The sequence below is a fragment of the Hippoglossus stenolepis genome, chromosome 23, assembly GCF_022539355.2.
Source record: "Hippoglossus stenolepis isolate QCI-W04-F060 chromosome 23, HSTE1.2, whole genome shotgun sequence".
NCBI classification, from domain to species: Eukaryota; Metazoa; Chordata; class Actinopteri; order Pleuronectiformes; family Pleuronectidae; genus Hippoglossus; species Hippoglossus stenolepis.
This window is the reverse complement of record NC_061505.1, coordinates 2,844,135-2,864,774: the sequence shown is the minus strand read 5'-3', so window position 1 is coordinate 2,864,774 and position 20,640 is coordinate 2,844,135. Positions and strand designations below refer to the sequence as shown.

General features: G+C 44.1%; 1 long non-coding RNA gene across 1 annotated transcript; it reads right to left on the bottom strand.

Annotated features, from left to right (window-relative positions):
• Positions 1–4,438: 4,438 nt before the first annotated feature.
• LOC118102404 lies at positions 4,439–16,704 on the bottom strand. The gene is made up of 3 exons (XR_004694679.2): positions 16,605–16,704; positions 4,685–5,014; positions 4,439–4,567 (listed from the first exon to the last, which is right to left on the bottom strand). It is a non-coding gene; the product is annotated as an uncharacterized LOC118102404 (long non-coding RNA).
• Between the last annotated feature and the right edge of the window lie 3,936 nt (positions 16,705–20,640).

The following is a 20,640-nucleotide window of genomic DNA, read 5'->3' as shown; positions in this document are numbered from 1 at the left end:
GTGAGTGGAGTGTTAGGAAGGCACGGAGGTAAAGTTTGGTTTACGGGACAGGACGGAGAGGGAGTGGGGGAGCAGGGTGAGAAGTTATTGGGGGAGCGGAGCGGAGGAGTTGAGTTTCAGGTCAAAAGGTGGAGGTGGAAGCAAAGAGGAAAGGTTAGCGAGCCAGTAACTGAGCGTCGGGCCCGAACCCAGCAGCCGGCTCACAGAGGGAAAGAGGCTGCGTCGTGCCGAGCATGTTTCTTATCGACAGCAGATCTGGTTTGAGTAACGGATCCGAGGGTTTAAGGGATTTTCACACGGCAAAACACCGCACAGCAATTTGTTGGACTACAAGACGGGGATTTACAGCCCTGGAGAAACAGTAGAAGCACCCGAATCACAATAAAACATCATGCCTGCGCACTTGGGTTTCGTACGGCAGCGAAAGTCCTATCGGCACCCGACACCCGGGTTCCGTTTTATCGCTGTCGAGTGCGGAGTCAGTGCAGCCTTTGTGATGTCTGATGACGCTGTCAAGGCAAACATGTGTGCATCCTTGAAACTGCAACAAAAGGAGCGTTAATGTCGAACAGGTCTCCACTGTGAGAACAGGGCTCTCTGTAATAAATCCATCCATCTGTCTTCCCCCTCACACGGGTCTGGGTCACAGGCTGGTGGCAGGAAAAGCCAAACCGCCCGTTTTGGCCTTTTTCCCCTAATCCGATTCCTCGAGGTTCTCGCAGGGGGATCCCCGTGTGTTCCCAGGCCAGATGGGATAGATGATTCCTCCTTTTGTGTTCTGGAACTACCCTGGGGTCTCCTCGCAGTGGGACGTGCCTGCGTACAACCTCCACAGGGACGAGTCCAGGAAACGATACGATCTCAAGTGGTTTCTATTATTGTTATAAAGTAGAGCTTCTCTGAGTCGCGGTATGGACGGAATACGTATGTTTGTCATCCAGAAGCATTGAAATGTATATTTTAGGGTTATAAACCAACTTTTAAGGAAATGGATCTTGGTGGTTTTGAAGGATGTAAGTCGTCAGATGTCTGAACAGCGTCGGATCGTGCTCTTACCAAAGAGAGTCACACTCCGAGAGTCACACGAGGCCCAATCCCTGTATTTTAAGTCATCGGTGATCTCCAGTCAGGAGACGTTTCAGTTTCAGATGAAGTGGCAGTAAACCAAACGAGGGGGGGGGGAGACACAAACTTATTCTGAAGCTCTTGTTTCTCCTGGTTTCGCTCCACTGCCGCTCTCCGTTAGCTCTGGCCGGACTCGCAGCCATTTCTGTCTTCCTCTGTTTATCCGTCGCTGCGTTTTCTTTTCTCTCTCCGTTGCTCCCCCCCCCCCTCACATCCGTTCCAGGGGGTTAAGTAGACTGTTGACATTTTTGTGGCCGTCGTCGTATTATGTCGGGACTATCGGATTTATACGGACACGGTTCACCAACGTTTACACCGGCTACCCTTTTGTCTGCGCGTGTATGTGAGTTTATATGCGTGCGCGTGTTTTATGGACTTGACCTCGCTGGGAGGGAACGATGTTTGGAAGCAAACCGAGGAATTCCGGCTTCTGAAATTTCCATAATTCCGATTCTTTTTGAAACGGTGGGGTTGCTCATTTTGGATGCATGCTTTTACATGCACACGCGTTTCTGCAACACACACACACAAAGAACACACACACATGGATCAATGGAGCATTTGCACAACTGCATACATTCAGACATCCGTCACTCACACACACACACACACACAATTTCAAATACAGGCATAGAGGCACGTACGCTTCCACGCCTGACGGACAGACATTTGGACGCACATAGTTGTTGTGTTCGCCTGTGCTCCAGATCTCCTAACTTTCTGGTGACATTGTTATGATCATATTGGAACAATTTAAACACACACAGACACACACACACACACATGCACAGACACACGCACGTGCACAGGGGTCATGCGGGAGTGATCGTGCCTTGCAGAGCCAGCCTGGGCTCGTACACTTTGATATAAAATGCTCCCCTACTGTTTCACCTCCTCTGCGAGTGAATGTGCGCACGTACACACACTCTCAGAGCGGCTAATAAATCGGGAACAAGTTGGCATAGAAACCAGCGAGAGTTTGTCAAATATCTTTGAGCCTAAAACTGTTCACTCCAACTTTTTTTTTTTTTGTTCCCTTTCATCCATATTTTAATCGTATATCTTCACTTCTCCGTCAGAGACGTGTAAAAACAAAAAGGGCCCAGGTGTGGAGTAAAAAGCAACATGTGGAGTTTTTGATTATAATCAAAAGGTATATTTTTGTAGTTTCTTAAATCTCCTTCAGTTTTTATGTTGTTGAGTTGTCAACTTACGTTATCACGGATGTTCGGAGCAATTTTTTAGAACCAAAGTAAATCTGTAGTTTCTTTTCAAGTACCTGTGCATCCAATGGGCATCATATCTTCTTTGTGCTTCTTTCAACATTGTGATTATCAACCAGAAGCATCAAAATGTCCTTTTTGTAGTTTTGTAGTTAATATTCACATCTTGGTGGTTATAAAAGGTTCTATTCTTCAGTTATATGGCCCTTAAGTGATCAGAGGAACAAGCTGAGTAAATGTTAGCGGCCGTTCGGCTCGTGGACAACATGTGCCCGTTCAATCATGTAAATGCGTCTTTAAAAGTCATAATGCACAAAGTTGTAATCACGTATAAAGTTCCGTGATGAAAGGATGAGAAGAACAAGCTCTTACTCTCCGGGGTAACGCTGCCTCGGGTCTATTTTTCTCTTTTTATTTTCCTTCCATCCATCTACACTTTGCCCTCTGGAACACCTCGGCCCGTCTGTCCTCCGTCTTCAGCCATGCATTTCTCTCTCCTTAACTATTCCAGTAATGTGGAAGTATTTATATGCTCTTCTCTCTCCCAGTGTGTGTGTGTGTGTGTGTGTGTGTGCGTGTGTGCGTGTGTGTGTGTCCTGTCCTACAATAGTATTATGGTTGGCCGAGGGAGCACGGAGCCTGGCATGGAGCGGAGACGCTGCACACCAATTCACGGAGGGTGGTGGAAAGAAAAAAATGGAGACAAAAAAACAGCAAATGAACGAGGGAAAAACGGTCCAGAAAGATGAGTAGAAGTGGAGAGAGGTGCCGGGAAATTGACAACAATCGGGGCCAGTTTTTTTTTTTGACTCCTCGTCCGCTCTAATATTTCGCCGGCATCTCTGGCGTTGCCTCCGCTCCATCGCTCTCTCCGTTCGCCCCGCGATGATGAATGAAATCAACAAACTTGTAAAGGCCTCTTGGCTCTGGCAGCGAGCCGTTATGTAATCAGTCATGCTGGCTGAAGGAGCCGTGCTCTGTTTTCTCTCTTCACTATCAAGTGAAGAAACCGAGAAACAGTGTCTCCATAAACGATCCTCACTTATATTTATTTATTGCCAGGACCTTTTTAAAAACACATGTGTTCGGCATTATCATGTGACTCCCCCGCTTTGTCGCTGCGTTCAAAACAAGCTGCCGCCGCCGCGACATAAGTACAGACGCAGGACAGACCGTAATGAGTTTAATGTGACGTGTAATTACTGTAATTTCAGATCTTTGTTTAATTTATCTGTCTGTGCCGCTAAGTGCCCTTTGCTGTGGTGCTGGTGCTTTTGTGTTTCCCAGACATCGCCTGTCAATCAAACAGCGTGGGACTGCGATGGTCGGGTGTTTCTCTGGATCGTTCTCCGTCTAGACTCTTGTTTGTCTTCTCCGTCACGTGTTTCTGATTTGGATACAGGTTTGATCGTCGGGTTAATTCAGCAATCAAGCCCCAAACAACTGATTTATATAGTTTTTAGTTTAACTCACTGTTGGAGTGAACGTCTTCGAAGTGAATTTTTTATATTTGATCTGTTTTTAAAGGGTTATTTTTCCCATCATGGGCTCATTCCCCGCTGTTACTCCCTAAAAAGGGACTTTCACATTCACTTTATATAAAACTAAGCTGTACACAATTAAAACTGGACTCTAGTCCTGCAATTAATCCTGATTGCTCGGGTAGAAGATGACACATTGGTCAACAAGGAAACCAATTACATTTTGGGGCAGTTCCAGTCATTTTTTATCCTATTCTTTAATATTGTGAGACAATCTTTTGATATTTTTACCAACATCCCAGGAAACAAGATTTATGGACCTTGTTGTAATAAAGGCGTATTAAGGGGATTAGTATTCATGAGTGTGTGCACTTCGGTGCAGCTTGATTGAATTTAAGGGAACAGTTGGGCCTTGGCGGGGAGATGCGCCAACAAATAGCAGGATATGAGACACAGATATTTGAATGTCAGACACTTATTAACGTCATAAAGTACTTTATCATCTCATGAGGACTGAATCGATTCAGTCGTTTTTGAGCAATCCTGCTGAGAAATGGACAGATTTAGTATAATAAAGAGTAAAGTTGGCACATTCCACAGTAAAGTCTGCGATCATACACATGCTTATATTTATCTTTATTTGGTTGAAAAGTCTGATACAAGCACAAGAAGAACGTCTTTGTGTTTCCCTGTGTGAGACCTTTCCTTCGCTGGGCTGAAGAGAATCTGGAAACTTCCCTGGAAACCAAACAATGAGGTTTAAATGATTAGGTGAACTTTTAAAAATTGTTCTAAAATGGTCTGTAATGTTTTTTTGAGATGAAACACCGGAGCGCAGCAGTAAACTCTCCTCACATGCAGCTGAAAAGCGTCCGAGACGTGGGAGCGAATGTTGAACCGGGGCCTTCTGTTTCCCACTTCATCTCCTCCTCCTCCTCCTTCTTCTTCTTCTTCCCCTCTTTTTGCATCGTCTTCAAAACAGATGCAAGTTCGAAACCCCGGCCACGACTCCCCGTGTCCGCACATATTGAAGTTTAAAAGCTCAAATCCACTAATAAATAGCACTCGTCGACGAAAAGCTGCCAAGCTCAGAGCGAAGATGTGCAGGAGGGAGAAGCCAGCTGCTGTGAAGACGACATACAGACGATGTGTTTCTGTCTTTTGCTTTATACCACGAGGTTATACCTGAAATCCAGAGTCAGTATTTCAATTTTATACATTACGTACATATTTTCACAGGTCAAAAATGTAAATTACTTGCGCGCTCGAGCATTCAGGGACAGTGAACTTGTAGGAACCTGTGTGTGGGTGTGTGTGTGTGGGGGGGGGGGTGTTCCAGCGCAGCCAGCCATGTCTTTAGTGCAGACAGATGCTGAATCAATTGACTGATAATTAAAGCAATAACTGGCTCTTTACAGAATTGTTGGCCGTGTGCGTCTGAATTCTGCTTCCTGCGAATTAACATGGTTAAGAGAGAGAGAGAGAGAGAGAGAGAGAGAGAGAGAGAGAGAGAGAGAGAGAGAGAGAGAGAGAGAAGCGGGAAATTAGGAATCAAAGAATAGAAATAATACAGAATGTGAAAAAATGTTTTATACCCTTGTGAACCACCCAGGCATGACTGACTTTTTAACTTTTGTCTGCTTTTTATTTGTGTGTGTGTGTGTGAGAGAGAGAGAGAGAGCACAAAAGTTTTTCATGTTCAACTTGGTTTCATTTCCCATAATTCCCGCCCTCCTTGTCTGTCTTAACCCTCTGGCGCAAAGCTGATCACCCTGCTGCAGAACACACACAGACACACACTCACACACTCACACTCAAACACACATGTGGACTTATGCAAGGAACAACACACATGATCACGTGATTTTCGGTTCGTGTTCGCCGGCCTCAGACGATGTTCCAGGACGTCTTCAACACCTCAAACTGGTGGTCCTGCTCCTCAGGGAACACACACAAACCCCCATCCAAAGAAGAAAGTGAAATGAGAGAGAGGGAGAGGGGGGGAGAGGAGGGGGTTGTGAAACGTGAGGAAAATTGGGGTGAAAACGATGATAGAGACATTTTGGACAGGAGGCTCGATAAAGACGTCAAGTAACGATGGGAGAAGTTTTGTTTTTAGAGCGGCGAAAAAGAAGAAATGTTACAGTAGTGTAGCGTTAGCCACAGCTCGTTAACGATGTCCGCTGTGTAGGTAATATTTCACGCTGGAAAGTCCCTCAAGTGACCCGTATGCATACCAACAGACTGAAGGTTAATTTATGCTCAATGTTAGGCATTCGGAAACGGATGAAGCCGTCTTTACTCTGCGTTAATTTCATCCGTCTGAAAGTTTTCTTCGTAAGCGTATTCTCTCTGAAAGCTTTACGGATGAAAGAGACAAAACGGAGCGGTGCCCGAAACTCTCGCCTCTGCACTGCCCTCTTGTTGATTTATTGCTAAACATCCATGCTAACGTAGAGAACGTATTAAAGTATATGGGCGGTATCGGTTATATCGTTTGAAACCATCTCTTTTACTTACTTAAAGTCAGCGTAAGTTAGAAATGGACAAAGCTGTGTGTCTTGGGAGAGTCGTACATCCGTCTGATTTAATTTTTCGCATGGTCGATAGCAAGTGGAAATAAATAGCGACAAAGTGCTGCACATATTTCTGTGGGTTCATCGGCACATCTCAGTGTTTCCAGATGACAAATCTTGTGTTTGCTATCAATTTATTAGGAGGACGGACGACAGAGCAATAAAAATTGGAGCAGACACAAAACAGAAAACAAAGCCAGTGAAACAATAAGATGCGCAATGAGACTCCCTCATAATCACATTCAAATGTTTTATGAAAACAAGTTTAATCTCTGATATTTCCAGTCCAACCGTTAGCAGATGCCCGAAAATATCAAACATAGACACAACATCTGTGCGTGTCCGAGGTCGAAGCCACGAGAAACCTGAAAATGTGTTTTGATGAAAATGTGACAATGAGAAGATCATCAACACGTTTTTCAATCAACACGACAAGAAAGTGTTTTTAATTTGCGTTCATCTGTTGTGGTGTTTTCAAAATGCTTCAAAGTATTAAATTATATCTTTAAACACCATTTGGCACAAAGCAATTAAAGTTTGACACTTTAATTGTCGTGTTGTGTGAAACTGAAGCTGTTTACAGACGGGTTTGTGTTTGTGTTTCTCATGTGAAGCAGCAGCAGATTGTTCAGGTCAGACTCGGGAACACGTGGGGAACGTTCAGGCGAGGGGCGGAGCCTGTAGAGCAGCAGGAGGCGGGACATGACGTGTAAATTCTCGCCGGCGTCGGCCCTTATCACCAAAAGCTCTTGAATCTTCTCGTCTTCGTCTTCTACATCGATGGCTCCTCTTCTTCACCCCGAGATATTTGTGTTCTTCCAGTTTCACGTCCGTCACGCGTAAGAATCCTTGTCAACACGTCCACTCGCTCGCTGGGAATCCTCCTGCTGTTTCTGTGCTGCTGTTAGCCAGTTAGCAATGAGGCAATCCGTTTTGCAGATGTTTGGTCATCGACCATATTGGTACCTCACCGATGGTGTTGGAGGAAAAGTATTTTTGCTTTCCTTCTCCTTCTCCTCCTCCCTTCTTTCCTCCTCTCTCGTCTTTCATCAACTCATCCTCTCCGCCCTCCGCTTCATCTCAGGGCCACATTGAAAATATTCCACAACAACAGAACCCCTTGTTCACGTTTCGTTAAATGTCAAAATGTGAAAGTGTCCAATGTGAATGATGGTGAACAGCTTTCTCTGCTGAACACATCCTCTCTCTCTCTCTTTCTCTCTCTCTGGTTATGACAGAATGTACTGAATGTGCCTGAAGTCAAAGATATTGACTCCTGTGAGTTGGCCCGTGTGTGTGTGTGTGTGTGTGTGTGTGTGTGTGTGTGTGTGTGTGTGTGTGTGTGTGTGTGTGTGTGTGTGTCCCCTCAGCGACCCAGCACTTGGCCTTGCCGCTCTCCAGTCGCTCGACTTGCCAAGATGCTTTCAGATGCCACACGCACAAAAATGCAGAAAAGTGAAGTGTTAAAAGATTGTCTGTGTGTGTGTGTGTGTCTGTGTGTAGTAAGGCAGTTGATATTGAACAGACCGTCGTGTGTGTGTGAGTAAATTGAACTGGAGTCAGTCTACCAGTTTTGGATTTGGATCCATTTAATTCCATTACTTTCATTTTGTTGTTAGCGCCACACGCTAAACAACTATCTCCTCCAAACGTCTCTTTTTCCCCTCCTCTCTCGCTCTTAACTCGTTCTTTGAGCTTCTCTTCTGTCTTTTCTCCAACATCCACTTCGCTGTGATCTCACCCCTCTTTTATTCAGTAGATGTTCTTTTCCTTGACAATGCAACTGGATTTCCAGGCGATTTCGATCTCAAACCCATCAGAGGAAGGACGTTTACTCTGTGTTGATAAAGTTTGAGTTTCTTAAGAACGATTTCACATCTGCCTTGTTTGGTTCAGACCTCTTGATTTTTTTTTCAGTTTAGTCTGAAGCAAAAATATCAGATGTGAAAAAGTGCCATGGACCACCACTTAAAAAAAAAGCTCTGGGCCCGGATCAAACTGAACCTCTCCACTTTATTTTCTGCGGTCAGACAGAAGTTTGGGAAAAGAAGATCCAGGACTTTAGTCTCGTAATATTATGACTTTTTTTTGTCTGGTACCATTATGACCTTTTTCACGTAATGGTTATCCTTTTTTCTCGTAATATTCAGACTTATCTGAAGTTCTGAATATCACTTAATTGTTGTAATATTCCAACTTTATTCTTTTTATTCTTTATTCACTTAGTTTCCCTTTTATTGGCGCGACTACTCAATCGTCATAAAGTAAAAATCACTTTTTTATATGACAGACTTTAGTTTGTATCTGTTTCCATTTAATGATGTTTCATTTATTATTCTACATCATTTACAAAATGGAATTGTCAGTCCATAAATTCAAAGTCTGTTTAAATGTAATATATATATATATCCCTCAAGTAAATGAAAGCAGCAAACTTTAAAAAATACTTGCGTACCGTTTTCTCAAAGCAGATTTCTTATGTGCGGCTTTAATTGCAAGTGCATCATCGTTGTATCATTGTTATGCCAATAAAGCTTTTTTTTAAATCAAATAAGTTGGATCAGAGTGAAGGCAGAAGGAGGGGGGGGGGACAGAAAGAAAAGAAGAAGTAATAAAAGTAAAAGAGAGAAATTCTGGCCTCAAATAAAAGCTGAGTTCTGAGGCCTTGTCATCGCTTTCTGAGAGAACCATGAACACACACACACACACACACACACACACACACACACACACACACACACACACACACACACACACACACACACACACACACACGACCTCTGGAAAACTGCTTAGACCAAAATAGACGAAGTAAAGGAGCAGAGGAGACGCAGGCCGGAGACGTTCAGACGTTAGAGACAAATCGTCCCAATGAATATCAGACTGAGAAGAAAAAGACAAAAGCATCACAAGCAGGTTTTAGTGGAGAATACACACAACACAATACATACTATGAATATACATCATTAGTACACGGCACGTGATGAAAATACATGTTTTAATACATGCAAGGATAAAAATCTTGGACTTTCAGTGACTTGGATTCTGTCAATGAAATGATTTCTTCCTCCAGAACAAGAAATTCTTGAATGACTCAAACAGCAAATCTGTGGTGAGTTAATTGTGAATAAGGAATGAAGACATCACGGTTACTTAGATAATATGAAGCTGAATTATCCCCCCCCGTGGGGTATGAACACGATACCATGTGGGAAAAAAAACCAAAATATAAACAGTGAAATTGAAAGTGGAGGCAGAAACAAAGGGAGCGAAAGAATGTGAAGAGTCATGGTTATTTGAAGAATGTAGATAGTAGTTAGAAAAGAAAAGAAAAGAAAAAATAGGACTAAAACGGCCTCAGTTACGGGAATCCAACCGACAACCCCCCCTGGATACGACCGACTGCTGACCGGCTAATTTGAGTATCCTGACCACAGCGCAGAGGAACCTTTTGTGTGTGTGTGTGTCTGTGTGTGTCTGTGTGTGTGTTCGAGTTCGAGGACCAACTATGTTTGCATGACTTCAAGTATTTGGCAGAAGCAGGAGGATAAAATTCTCTCCTCATCGTCTTCTGTGTGTGTGTGTGTGTGTGTGTGTGTGTGTGGGATGTGTGTGTGAGAGTGTGTGTGTGTGTGAGAAAGAAAATGAGACTTAAACCAAAGAAAAATGTTCTTTGGATGTGATCCCTTCTAAAAATACGTGAACTAGTCAAAGATATGGAGGCATTATCCAAATATGTGGGGTGGTGTCTTCTCATCTTACACTGCGTGTGTGTCTGTGTGTGTGTGGAGGTAAACTGAGGTACTAAGCCAAATCAGACACTGCACTTACTGGAATCGAAGGCCACCTAAAAAGACGGAGGAAACACACAGACACGTTTATACTTCTATCTTAGTGAGGACTCTCTTTGGCATACTAAGCTGCTTTCAGCCGCCTGAACGTTCCCCACATGTTCCTGCTGTTGTGAGCGAGTCGGACCCGGACAATCTCCTGCTGCTGCCTCACAGGAGAAAGACAAACTGCAGAAAATGTCCAGACACTACTTTCCGGACATTCCCTGGAGTTCATGTTTGAAAATGCCTTTACATCCCCTTGCCCTTCACCCAAACAGACGTGCGGACCAGACACGGTGTCCCCACTCTGTACGCTATATGCCTCAAACTGGTCCTCGCTAACATAGAAGCACCAGGACACACACACACTTGGCCTCTATTTGCCCTGAGCTCAAATTAAACACTGCTGTCTAGTAATCCTGTTATCATAGGCTGCGGTCGCTCTATCTGTATCACTTACACTGTGTGACACAGTAGGAACAGGAATAGGAATAACACAGTAAAAGAAAGGGGCAGCACATTGAGAAAGAAGGTGGACAGAGAGACGGAGAAAGAAAACTGGCGAGACAAGGGAAAAAGACGTAAATGCGGCGGTGCAGAGATTTGAATACCAGACTTTTTGTCGTCAATCAACCTAAGAATATTTACACGGGACGGAAGAACTCAAAAATATTGACGATGTGCCTTTTAATCAGCTCAGTAGCTTAAATAGGCATAAAGTCATTGTATTCAAGATATATTTATATATAATGGATATAATAAACAAGGCAACAAATTCATTTCATTCATCATGAAATAAGGACTTATGAGAATTGCGGAGTTCCTCAAGGAACCTGCTTTGATCCCATACAGTTTGTTTCATAAATGTTCCTACATGAAGTTTCAGAGGCTGCTGTGGCTCAGGGCGTAGTGCGGGTCAACCACGAACCAGAAGGTTGATTGCCCCCCCCCCCAATTCAGCCAAAGATTCCTTGAGTGTCCTTGAGCAAGATACAGAACCGTAAAACTTCCCTGGTCGGCTGTGTCGCAGTCTATGAGTGATGTGTGATAGAGAAAATGCTGCAAAGCTGTAAATCGTCATGACTAGATAAGCGTCAACGCGTCATGGCTGCCACGTGTGTCCTGCGTCTGTTTGGTTGCGCATGTCCTCAACAATCTTGAGAAGTATGCGATACCTTTTAAACCTGATCTACAGGATTAGATCTGCGCTGCAAATCAGGTCCGTGGTGACTCTGAGACGCTACAGTTTAATAGACTAAGTTCTTCTCAGGACGTCTTTTTGTGTCCAGTTCATTTAAGTGTCTGTGACAGTGAGTGTGTGTTGGTAATCCTGAGTTCGTAACAGGCTCTCGGGTTCATCCACCTCCTTGCTCGCCCGTCGAAGCCCTAAATCACCCTAAACATCCGAATCAGATCCTCTGCTCTGGCGAAGCAACAAGCACGGGCTGCAGCGGCGGAGCCGGAGCTTTAGATCCCAGGGAAAGGGTTTGAAGATGTTTACGAAGGGGAGCCGCACTGTAAGCGGGAAATTATGATCTTGTTTGACTTTAGGTTTATATGAGCTTTATGTTTCCTTTACAATCTGACATATGTCGAATTCTTTATTTTCTTCTTTCCAATCCATCCACACTTCCTCCTCCACTGTTCCAGTAATGTGTAGCTGTATAAACCATTCTTCATCCTGTGTGTGTGTGTGTGTGTGTGTGTGTGTGTGTGTGTGTGTGTGTGTGTGTGTGTGTGTGTGTGTGTGTGTGTGTGTGTGTGTGTGTGTGTGTGTGTGTGTGTGTGTGTGTGTGTGTGTGTGTGTGTGTGTGTGTTCTCTCTTATTTAATTATAATGACTTGGAATGATTTCTGTAAGATGCTGACCTCTTCCAGGAACCGAACCTACACACACACACACTCTAAAATCATCAGTAGCATTTACTGTAATACCTCATCACTTACAGAAAGTGAGGGTCGACCCTGTAATCTCCCAGTGACACATCCCAACCAGGCGTTCTGGAAAAAGCTTTATTTCCCCCCGGCATATAATACTGTTGATATAATAATCATTATGAATGTGTGTCTACGTCTGTATTAGTTTTGTTTCTTCCACAGAACTCTGAAACCCTCCTGAATGTTTTTTAATTGAACGAATTGCCAAATTGTCCATTGTTTGGTTGGTTTGTTTGTTTAGCAGCAAGAAAACATCGTTTTTTTGCCATTTTCACTGATTTCCCAGGGAATAATTCATGGATCTTGATGAAAGAAAATTCAGGCATATTTAGGCCTTGGTAGAGGGAAACTGTTTGAACGATTGAACTGACACGTAGCTGCTGCAACAGCTGCACAACGAAGTGCTAATGTTGGTTTTGTACTCTCTAGCAGGTTCCTACAGATGGAACAGATGATTGAGTTTCAGCATAAAAGACCTCAACCTCCGATCAGATCTTTATTCTGATCTTCAGGATGAATCTGGTGTAAATCAACACTTAATCCTCTGGTGTGTGTCCTCGCCATGACTCCTGTTCATCGCCCTTATTCGTCTCATCTGTTTGTCATTCCTCTCTCGCCAATAAACGCTGCAGCGTGAGCTCGTACGGACACAAACAAAAAACCTGCGTAAATCTCCGCCGTCACCTGATAGCCCCCGCTTCTGTTCTGATCCTCCCAGAAATCCAGATTTCAGAAATCCAGATTTAATTCATTTGAGTGCAAAGCTCGCATGAACTGAAAACCTTTTCAATCCCAAAAATGATCGAAGCTCATCGTGTAATTCTTTCCTCCCTCTGTTGTTTTGTTCAGGGCGAGCGGGGGTTATGCTGGCGTTGACGAAGACGAGCTTCAAACCCACAGGAGACGAGCTTCCTCTCATGAGGTATGTCCTTCTCTTTCCTCTTTTTCTATTGTTTTTCTCACTCATCCTGACGTTTGAATTAAAAAAAATCTGTTTTATTTTTCTTTCTATTTTAAGTCTTTAATGTTCCACTGAAGAAATTCTGCTAAATGTATTAACACAAATAGAAACGTTGTGGAATAAAAGCTGATATTTCCGATGCTGCCCACAAGAACAGTATCTCTGAATTAACAGTTCCCCTGGTGGAGGTTATGATATTCACTCCCTAATTCCTCTTGTGTTGCGCTTGGCCGATCCTTGCAGGGTTTTATGAGGTAACAGCCTCAGTGTCGGATATTCTCTGATAACTCGCATTCTGAAATGATTTGAAAGTTCTGGACCTTTTTTAAAGGACTGATGCTCGGTTTGTCGGGACCGTTCGTCCAAGACAAACAACGCGGATCAGTCATTTCAGCGAATGCCTCAGACGGACATGTGTTTTCATTCGAGGGGACAAAAAAACCTCCAGCAACTGTTTTAGTTATGACTCGTCTCCGTAGCGAAGGAGGAAGCGGCGACGTGTTGTTGTAGAGCCACAGCGTCTGCGAGGAGAGGAGGTCAGGGAGTTTCAGTGGGTCAACACAAATGTTCAAGACCTTCTTTCTGCCAAATATCAGTTGGTTTCTTTTAGTCTGTCCAGGATTGTTTCTTAACGTTGTCCTCTGCAGACGTGTCTCTTATCGACTGAGCGTTGGTCAGCGGGGACATCGTCTGGGTCTGAATCGTCCTCATTGTTATTTTCATCGCTGTTTTCGGCTTGGTTTTTGTGCAACGAGAGGAAGTGGAGACGTGTCTACATATTGTAAACAACTTATTTCCATATAAAAATTGATTTAGCAGACGAAGCTAAATGTGATGTGCTCCTTTTAGAAAAATCAGATCATACAAATGTATAGTTTGAAAACGTTGAGTTTTTGAGCGAAAGCTGCTGGTCAGTTCAAGTTCACAGGTTGAACTTCTGAGATCCTCAAACCACAGGTATGAATCTGTGTGTGTGTCTGTGTGTGTGTGTTAACATGTGCGCCCGCCACTTTACTTGTGTTACACATAGTCACTGTGATGCATTCGATGTCCCATAGGAATGTGTGTCTCTGATCTTTGTGTCACTGTGGCACATTTGTGAACGTTCAAACGGTTAGGTTGACATCATGATTACAGACTGGGACACACACACACACACACACACACACACACACACACACACACTCGACCTCCATCTCTCTATTCCTGTTCTCTCTCTACATTCGCTATAATGGCGTCGGTGGACACAAATCGTGCGTTTCTTGCTGATGCACGTGTCCACGCACAGACACACAACACAGTGCTGAGTGATACATTTGTGGTCTTCTATGAATAGAGAGCTGAATAGCAGAGCTGACCAAAAGCATGCGAGCGTGTACAGATGTTGGCGGAAAGTCACCTCGGTGAAACGGAGACAAGCAGCCACGTCTGTGGGGCTGAGAGTGTAAAGAAAAAGCGTGTACTTGCAGGTTTGTGTGTCTGTGTGTGTGTATGTGTGTGTGTGTGTTACAGTTGACAGTAGCGGGCCATAGGTCCTGTAGAGTTCACGAACAAAGACCTCATCATCATTATAATCATGTTGTTTGTCAGCGTTCCTATTGTGTGTATGTACTTATGCTGTCATGGGATTGGCGTGTGTGTGGTGTGTGTTCTCCTTGACCTTGGTGGTGCAAAGGTTGGCCAGAAGTCATTGGTTTACATCTGTTGTGCTGTGTGTGTGTGTGTGTGTGTGTGTGTTTGTGTTTAAAACTCAGGGTGTTGGTACGATAAAGATCATGTTTGCATATGAATGTGTGAGACAACAAAAAGTGTATGATGTGTGTAAATATTGTGTGTCTGTGTTTGTACACGTCTGCATGTGCACGTTGGTTATCAAAATTGAAGGCGAGTGTCAGTAAAATGAAGATCCTGCTTACATGTGTGGTTTTTTGATGGGAAAGAAGTTTATACAACAAAAAGTGCATCTTGTGTGTAGGTTATTGAAAGGATAAGTGTGTGTGTTTGTGTGTCTGTGTGACAGAAAAAGAGAAGGATGTGGAAAAAGGAGGACAAGGTAATGGAAAATAACCTTGAGATGGTTTGTTTGCAAGATGAATACCAGCAGTGGTCGGTTGTGTACAATTCTGTTGTAGTTTACTGCGTGTGTGTGTGTGTGTGTGTGTGTGTGTGTGTGTGTGTTCATGCATGCATGTACTGTGAAATATGCATTGCCATGTCCAAAAGATTTAATCACCCATCATTGTGCATTAAACTGCAAGTAACCATGGCAACAGCATCAGCAAACGCACTTCTTTTAGTGGAGGGTAAAATAATGAATGCAACATCTAAATATTGTGACTATCACGGGACAAATGGAGGGGAAGGGAAAAAAAAGAGATGGCGAGACGTAAACTTGGCGTTATCGAGGAAGAGCTGGACGAGTGTAAAACAGGTGTTTGTGGTGTTTTATTGCAGCCTCAGTTGACCTCTGGCTGTCGTCCACAGTCAGGTAGAAAATCCCTTAAGTAGACAGACAGAGGGGGAGTTGAGGGGGAGGGGGGGGGCATCTGCTTGTACTGTACGCCTGTAACTTAACGCTGGAAGTATTGAAGCCGAAGCGATACCGTATCCCTGACTCCTCTCTCTCTTTTTTACGTTTCCCTGTCATCTTAAGCTGCAGTGGAATGTCCGCCTCACTCGCGCTTCCACGATGTCGCCAAGACTGTGACTTACTGCGTCTAACCTGGGATATTTTTGTCTAACTACATATTCAGATGTGTAGTTAAGGGATCGAGGCCTTGAACTTTCCCTCTTTTGTCCCTTTTTTTTATCTACAAAACTCGTGTCCACCAAACCTGCACCTTTTTCTTCTGGAGGTTCTCTCCATCAAAGGATTTCTTACCAGGACTTAGATGTCGAGATGCTCCGATAAAACTTTTAACAGTGGCGCCAGTACCTGTTTGGAGCCAATTAGCCATCGCAAGCCAACCTTCGAGTGAACGACCACTCAATCCAAGACATCTTTTCATTTCTGCTACTTTTGTCTTGGTGGGTATGTGAAACAAAGACGTCCCTATAACGAGCAACCAAACGAGTTGTGAAATGCTCTTCCTCCACCTCCCTCCCCAGATCTAGTCCACGCAGAAGTCACCCACTTGCGCCACGCTCCCCTTCCCTTCGACTTTGTGTTCGCTCGTATCTCCGCAGCATCTGCTAACCTTTGGCCGCCCTCTTGAATCTCTTGGATTCCCCGAGTGACTGAGAAGAAAAACAGAGAGAAACATCTTCATTTCTATCTAATAGCTGTCGCTCACTCAGCCAACTTCAGCTCCGTCCAAACACTGTCCAACGTCACACTGTTGCTTTCTTGGCTGTTATTTCAACCCCTAATGAATCCTAGCATGTGTTAAGTTTTTGATTAAGTCAGACGGGAGTTATTCTAAGTGTGTGTGTGTGTGTGTGTGTGTGCGTGCGTGTGTGTGTACTCACCCCAGTTTGCAGTCATTTGCACTTCTTGTAACCTCCGTCTGTCTGTATCTGGCTGTTGTTTCAGCTTGTAGCAGCCTACCTCGAGCTAACCTCTGGCTAATGGTGTATCTTGACAAATGGAACCTGGTGAGATTCTGACCTCCAAACTAAAGGGATAATTAAGAGTTACGGTTACACTTGGCATCTCTCTCTCTCTCTCTCTCTCTCTCTCTCTCTCTCTCTCTCTCTCTCTCTCTTGTTTTTGAGATCCGATTCTGCAGATTGGATTTGGCTGTACGCGATCACATGGCTGTGCGTCGAGACTTGGCCCCGAGAGCAGCTGTTTTGTTTCTGCTGTGGCTATAGCGATATAAATCTTTGTCCGCACTGGAGGGAAGTTGCGCTCAGGGGTGCAACCGCAAATACAGTACATGGTCGCTGTAATCCTTGATTTTAGCCAAGACGGCCTTTTATCAGACAACCAATCTCACGAGGCATCCGACAGACTGAGATTTCAACAACCTTGTAAGTTTATTGAAAGTCAAACTGTGCGACAACGATCTAATAAACCTGGGTACATCATCAAGTTTGATGTATGTAGACTGTACGACGAAGAAATCGACTGAATCTCAGACTGTGACACAAGTCAATATACGAAATCGGTTTAGTTTATTTGTCAGATTACGTGAATTTGGAGGCGAATTGGCATGAGGCTAACGCAGAGTTATGAGGGACAGCTGATAATTTCACATTTCAGAAAACATGGCAAGTGTTCCCACTTCTATTGAGGATTTAGTTGTTTTGCAAGTATTTCCTTGTGTTGTGAGTATTTGGTTGTGTTGTGATAATTTCATACTTTGCATCGTTGATCTCTCACTGTATTTGACACTATTCAGTATTTGTCTTGGGAAGAATCTACCAAACACTTAATCTAGGTAAAAAAAATACTGACACATTTCTACTGTGCTTTCTTGGACCAGAGCAGATTTTTTAAAAACCATAAACGTGCAATAGAAGCTCGTTCGTGTGTAACTAAGTGATGAGACGGCGCCGTAAAACAGCCTCATCATGGTAATAAAAGGTGAATCACTGCAGTTCCTGTAATTGCCACCTTCTAATTGGACGTCTGGTATCCGACCCGTTTCCCCCCTCGGGTCGTGTCTTTCCTCACACACCAGTCATGTACGCGGCGGACGAGGCAGCACAGTAAAGCAGAACCGAGCGAGCACGCACTGACCCTTGAATGTCCTCTTTAGGCAGATGGACAAATCATTAGCGAGAGTTTTTTTATTGCTGTCTGTGAGCCTGCCAGAAAGTTCCCTTTCAACTTTCGCCAGTGGTTCTAAACTTTCAAAGGTACCAAGACATCAGTATGAAAATTCATAATTGTCAATAACAGAGCTAATAACCCAAACCGCAGCAGAGCAGGGAGGTGACAAATCATGCTAAACATGTGAATGTTAAGTGGAAGTGCACACATTTGGGTTCATATGGCACATGTCGCTGTAAACCTCACTTGGCTTCTGTCTAGAAAAGGACGAACCATCAGAGACATGGAGACATCTTCATATCTGTATTTTATAGCCGCCCTCTCTCTTGCCAGCAGTTTTCATCTCAACTGAAGCCAGCGTCCTACTGTGTCTTCTGGACTCTCCCCAGCAGCATGGTTTCCACCGCAGGGCCAAACCAGTCCTAACCAGGGCTTAGCTACTTACCATTTATCCCAAGCTGCTCCCCTCAAAACAGCATATCTGGGATTCTCTTTGCTCCTGTTCGCCAAGACGAAAAACACGTTTGCCAGGTTGGCCGCAGCTTGAAAGGATTGATAATAGAGAATATGCTACATGGTCTGTGTCCCTGACATTACAGCATGTCTCTGAATTGTCTGGTTGTGATTACACTGGTTTTTATCTGATTACCAAATGGCTGCTGCGATTTTCTAATAGTATCAGAGGCTAATGCTGTCTACCTCCATGTCGATGCTTTATTATCGTAAGTGGACAAACGCTTAATGAGAACTCGACTACAAAAGAGGTAAAAAGTAGTTCCTCTGACCAAACAACCACCTTTGTAGCGTCTAACCTCCAGTGTTATTATCTCAGATTAGTATCTGCAGTGAAAGCCTGGAAGCGCTGCCTTTTGTGAAATGTTTTCAAATGTACAAAAACTATTTAAGCCAGTCTGTATTACCGTCAAACTGCTGGAAATGAGGCTACTGCATCTTTTCTTGCTTTAGAAGACGTCACATCTGATGTTTTGCCTCTAACACCAGGCGGTTGCTCTCTGGTTTGAACCAGTGATGCACCTGTGATCCGAGCTCTGTGCCGTCCACATGCAGACCAGCTGTGGACGTGTTTGGCGAACGAATCTCTGTCAACAGCGGTTTCTCTCTTCCAGGAAAACCTAAACCCTTAATCAATTAGTTTGTTTCCAAAGATAAGCCTCGGGAAATGTAACAATAACTTTAATAACAAAAATGTGTAACGCAATAATCAAACACTGGTTGAACAGCGATTTCTGCTCGGGAGAAAATGGAAAACTCTCGTTGGATTGTGACACATCTTGAAACTGGCAGCTGCAGCACAAGATGACACATCTGGAGTTTTGGACAAAGAATTCAAGATATTTTAGAAAACGAGCGGCTTCCATCTTTATTTACACAATTCTTACTCAAGTTTCGCCCACATTGCCCTGAAAAGAACATTTCTAACTCTGGACCAATGTCGTTTTGTTGAAACATGATTCTGTAACCGCACCCAGTCAACTTCATGCCGTCTTCCAGAGTATCTGCTTCACATGTACAGACACATCTGTAAACAGTGAGACAGGACATGATGCTCTGACCTGAAATCTTGTGGCGCCCCCTGGTCACCTCCTGGTTTGGAGTCTCCTCCCTGCCCGCTGGATGACACCGCTGTTGGACTGCGACAGCATCACAACCAATCAGCAACTGGAAGGGGATCAGACAGCCAATCAATAACTGGAATGTATAGGCCCCCATTACTGGTTCCGACCAATCACACACTTGGCACAGCCGTGCCGTCTGTATCACTGTCTTGTGTACTTCTCCCTTTCTCTTTTGCTATCGCTCCATCTGGCTGTTTCTCATCATATCCTCACATCAATGTCCTCTCCACACTCTGTTTATCTTCCTTTTCTTCTGCATGAATTAAGAAGAGAGAGAGAATAAACACCTGTGAAGAAAGAGAGAAGGAAACGGGAAGAGGATGAGATACGAGGACAAGTGCTTCTCTAGCCTTTGGCTGACCCGCGAGGATTCCAGCCGACTCGCATACAGAAGTTTAAAGACACTCTTGGACTGTTACAGCAGCCACTGATGTCACCGTCTCCGTCCTCTTTAAACATTTCAGTGTGACACACAGATGTTCACGTAGACCCACACACTGACTGCAGACGCTCCACGACCGCTCCTCCGTCTCGACCCGTGTCTTGAACTCAGCGACACCAGAGGCTCGATCCAGCAGTTCCCGTCTCTTTAGAGGCTTCGATGTTCCTGCCTGAGCTGCGACACGAGTCTGGGGCCTCGTCCACCTCACAGTGTTTCTGAAAGTGAAACTTGTGGCTTCAGAGACAAAGACTTTTGTGTTGTGTAATTTTGTCGACATGCTATAGCAGCTTGGCTTGAAGAATGGAAATTTCACTAGAGAATAAACGTGATGCCCTCCTGAGGTCAAACCTTTTACTTATCGTTATCATGGTGCAGTCTGGGTCATGGACGGGAGGAAACTGGACAACGCTGTGTCCATTGTGTCATTAGAACAACATATTCAACAAGCATCTTAAATCTTTACTTTATTGTTCAACTTTCTCTCTATGATTTGTTTCCTTTCTACCTTTTCTCTCACCTGTAAAGTCTCATGTGCATCAGGTGAACCGACTTGTGCACTTGCCCGTCGAGGCAGCTGAGAACGATCCTCCTTCTTAGTTCCACCTAATTTCATTTCTTTTGTAAATGGTACAAGAATCCTTCCGGTCCCGAGCCACCTCCCTCCACGGAACCAGGATGAATGACACTATTACACTGTAAAACGAGAGA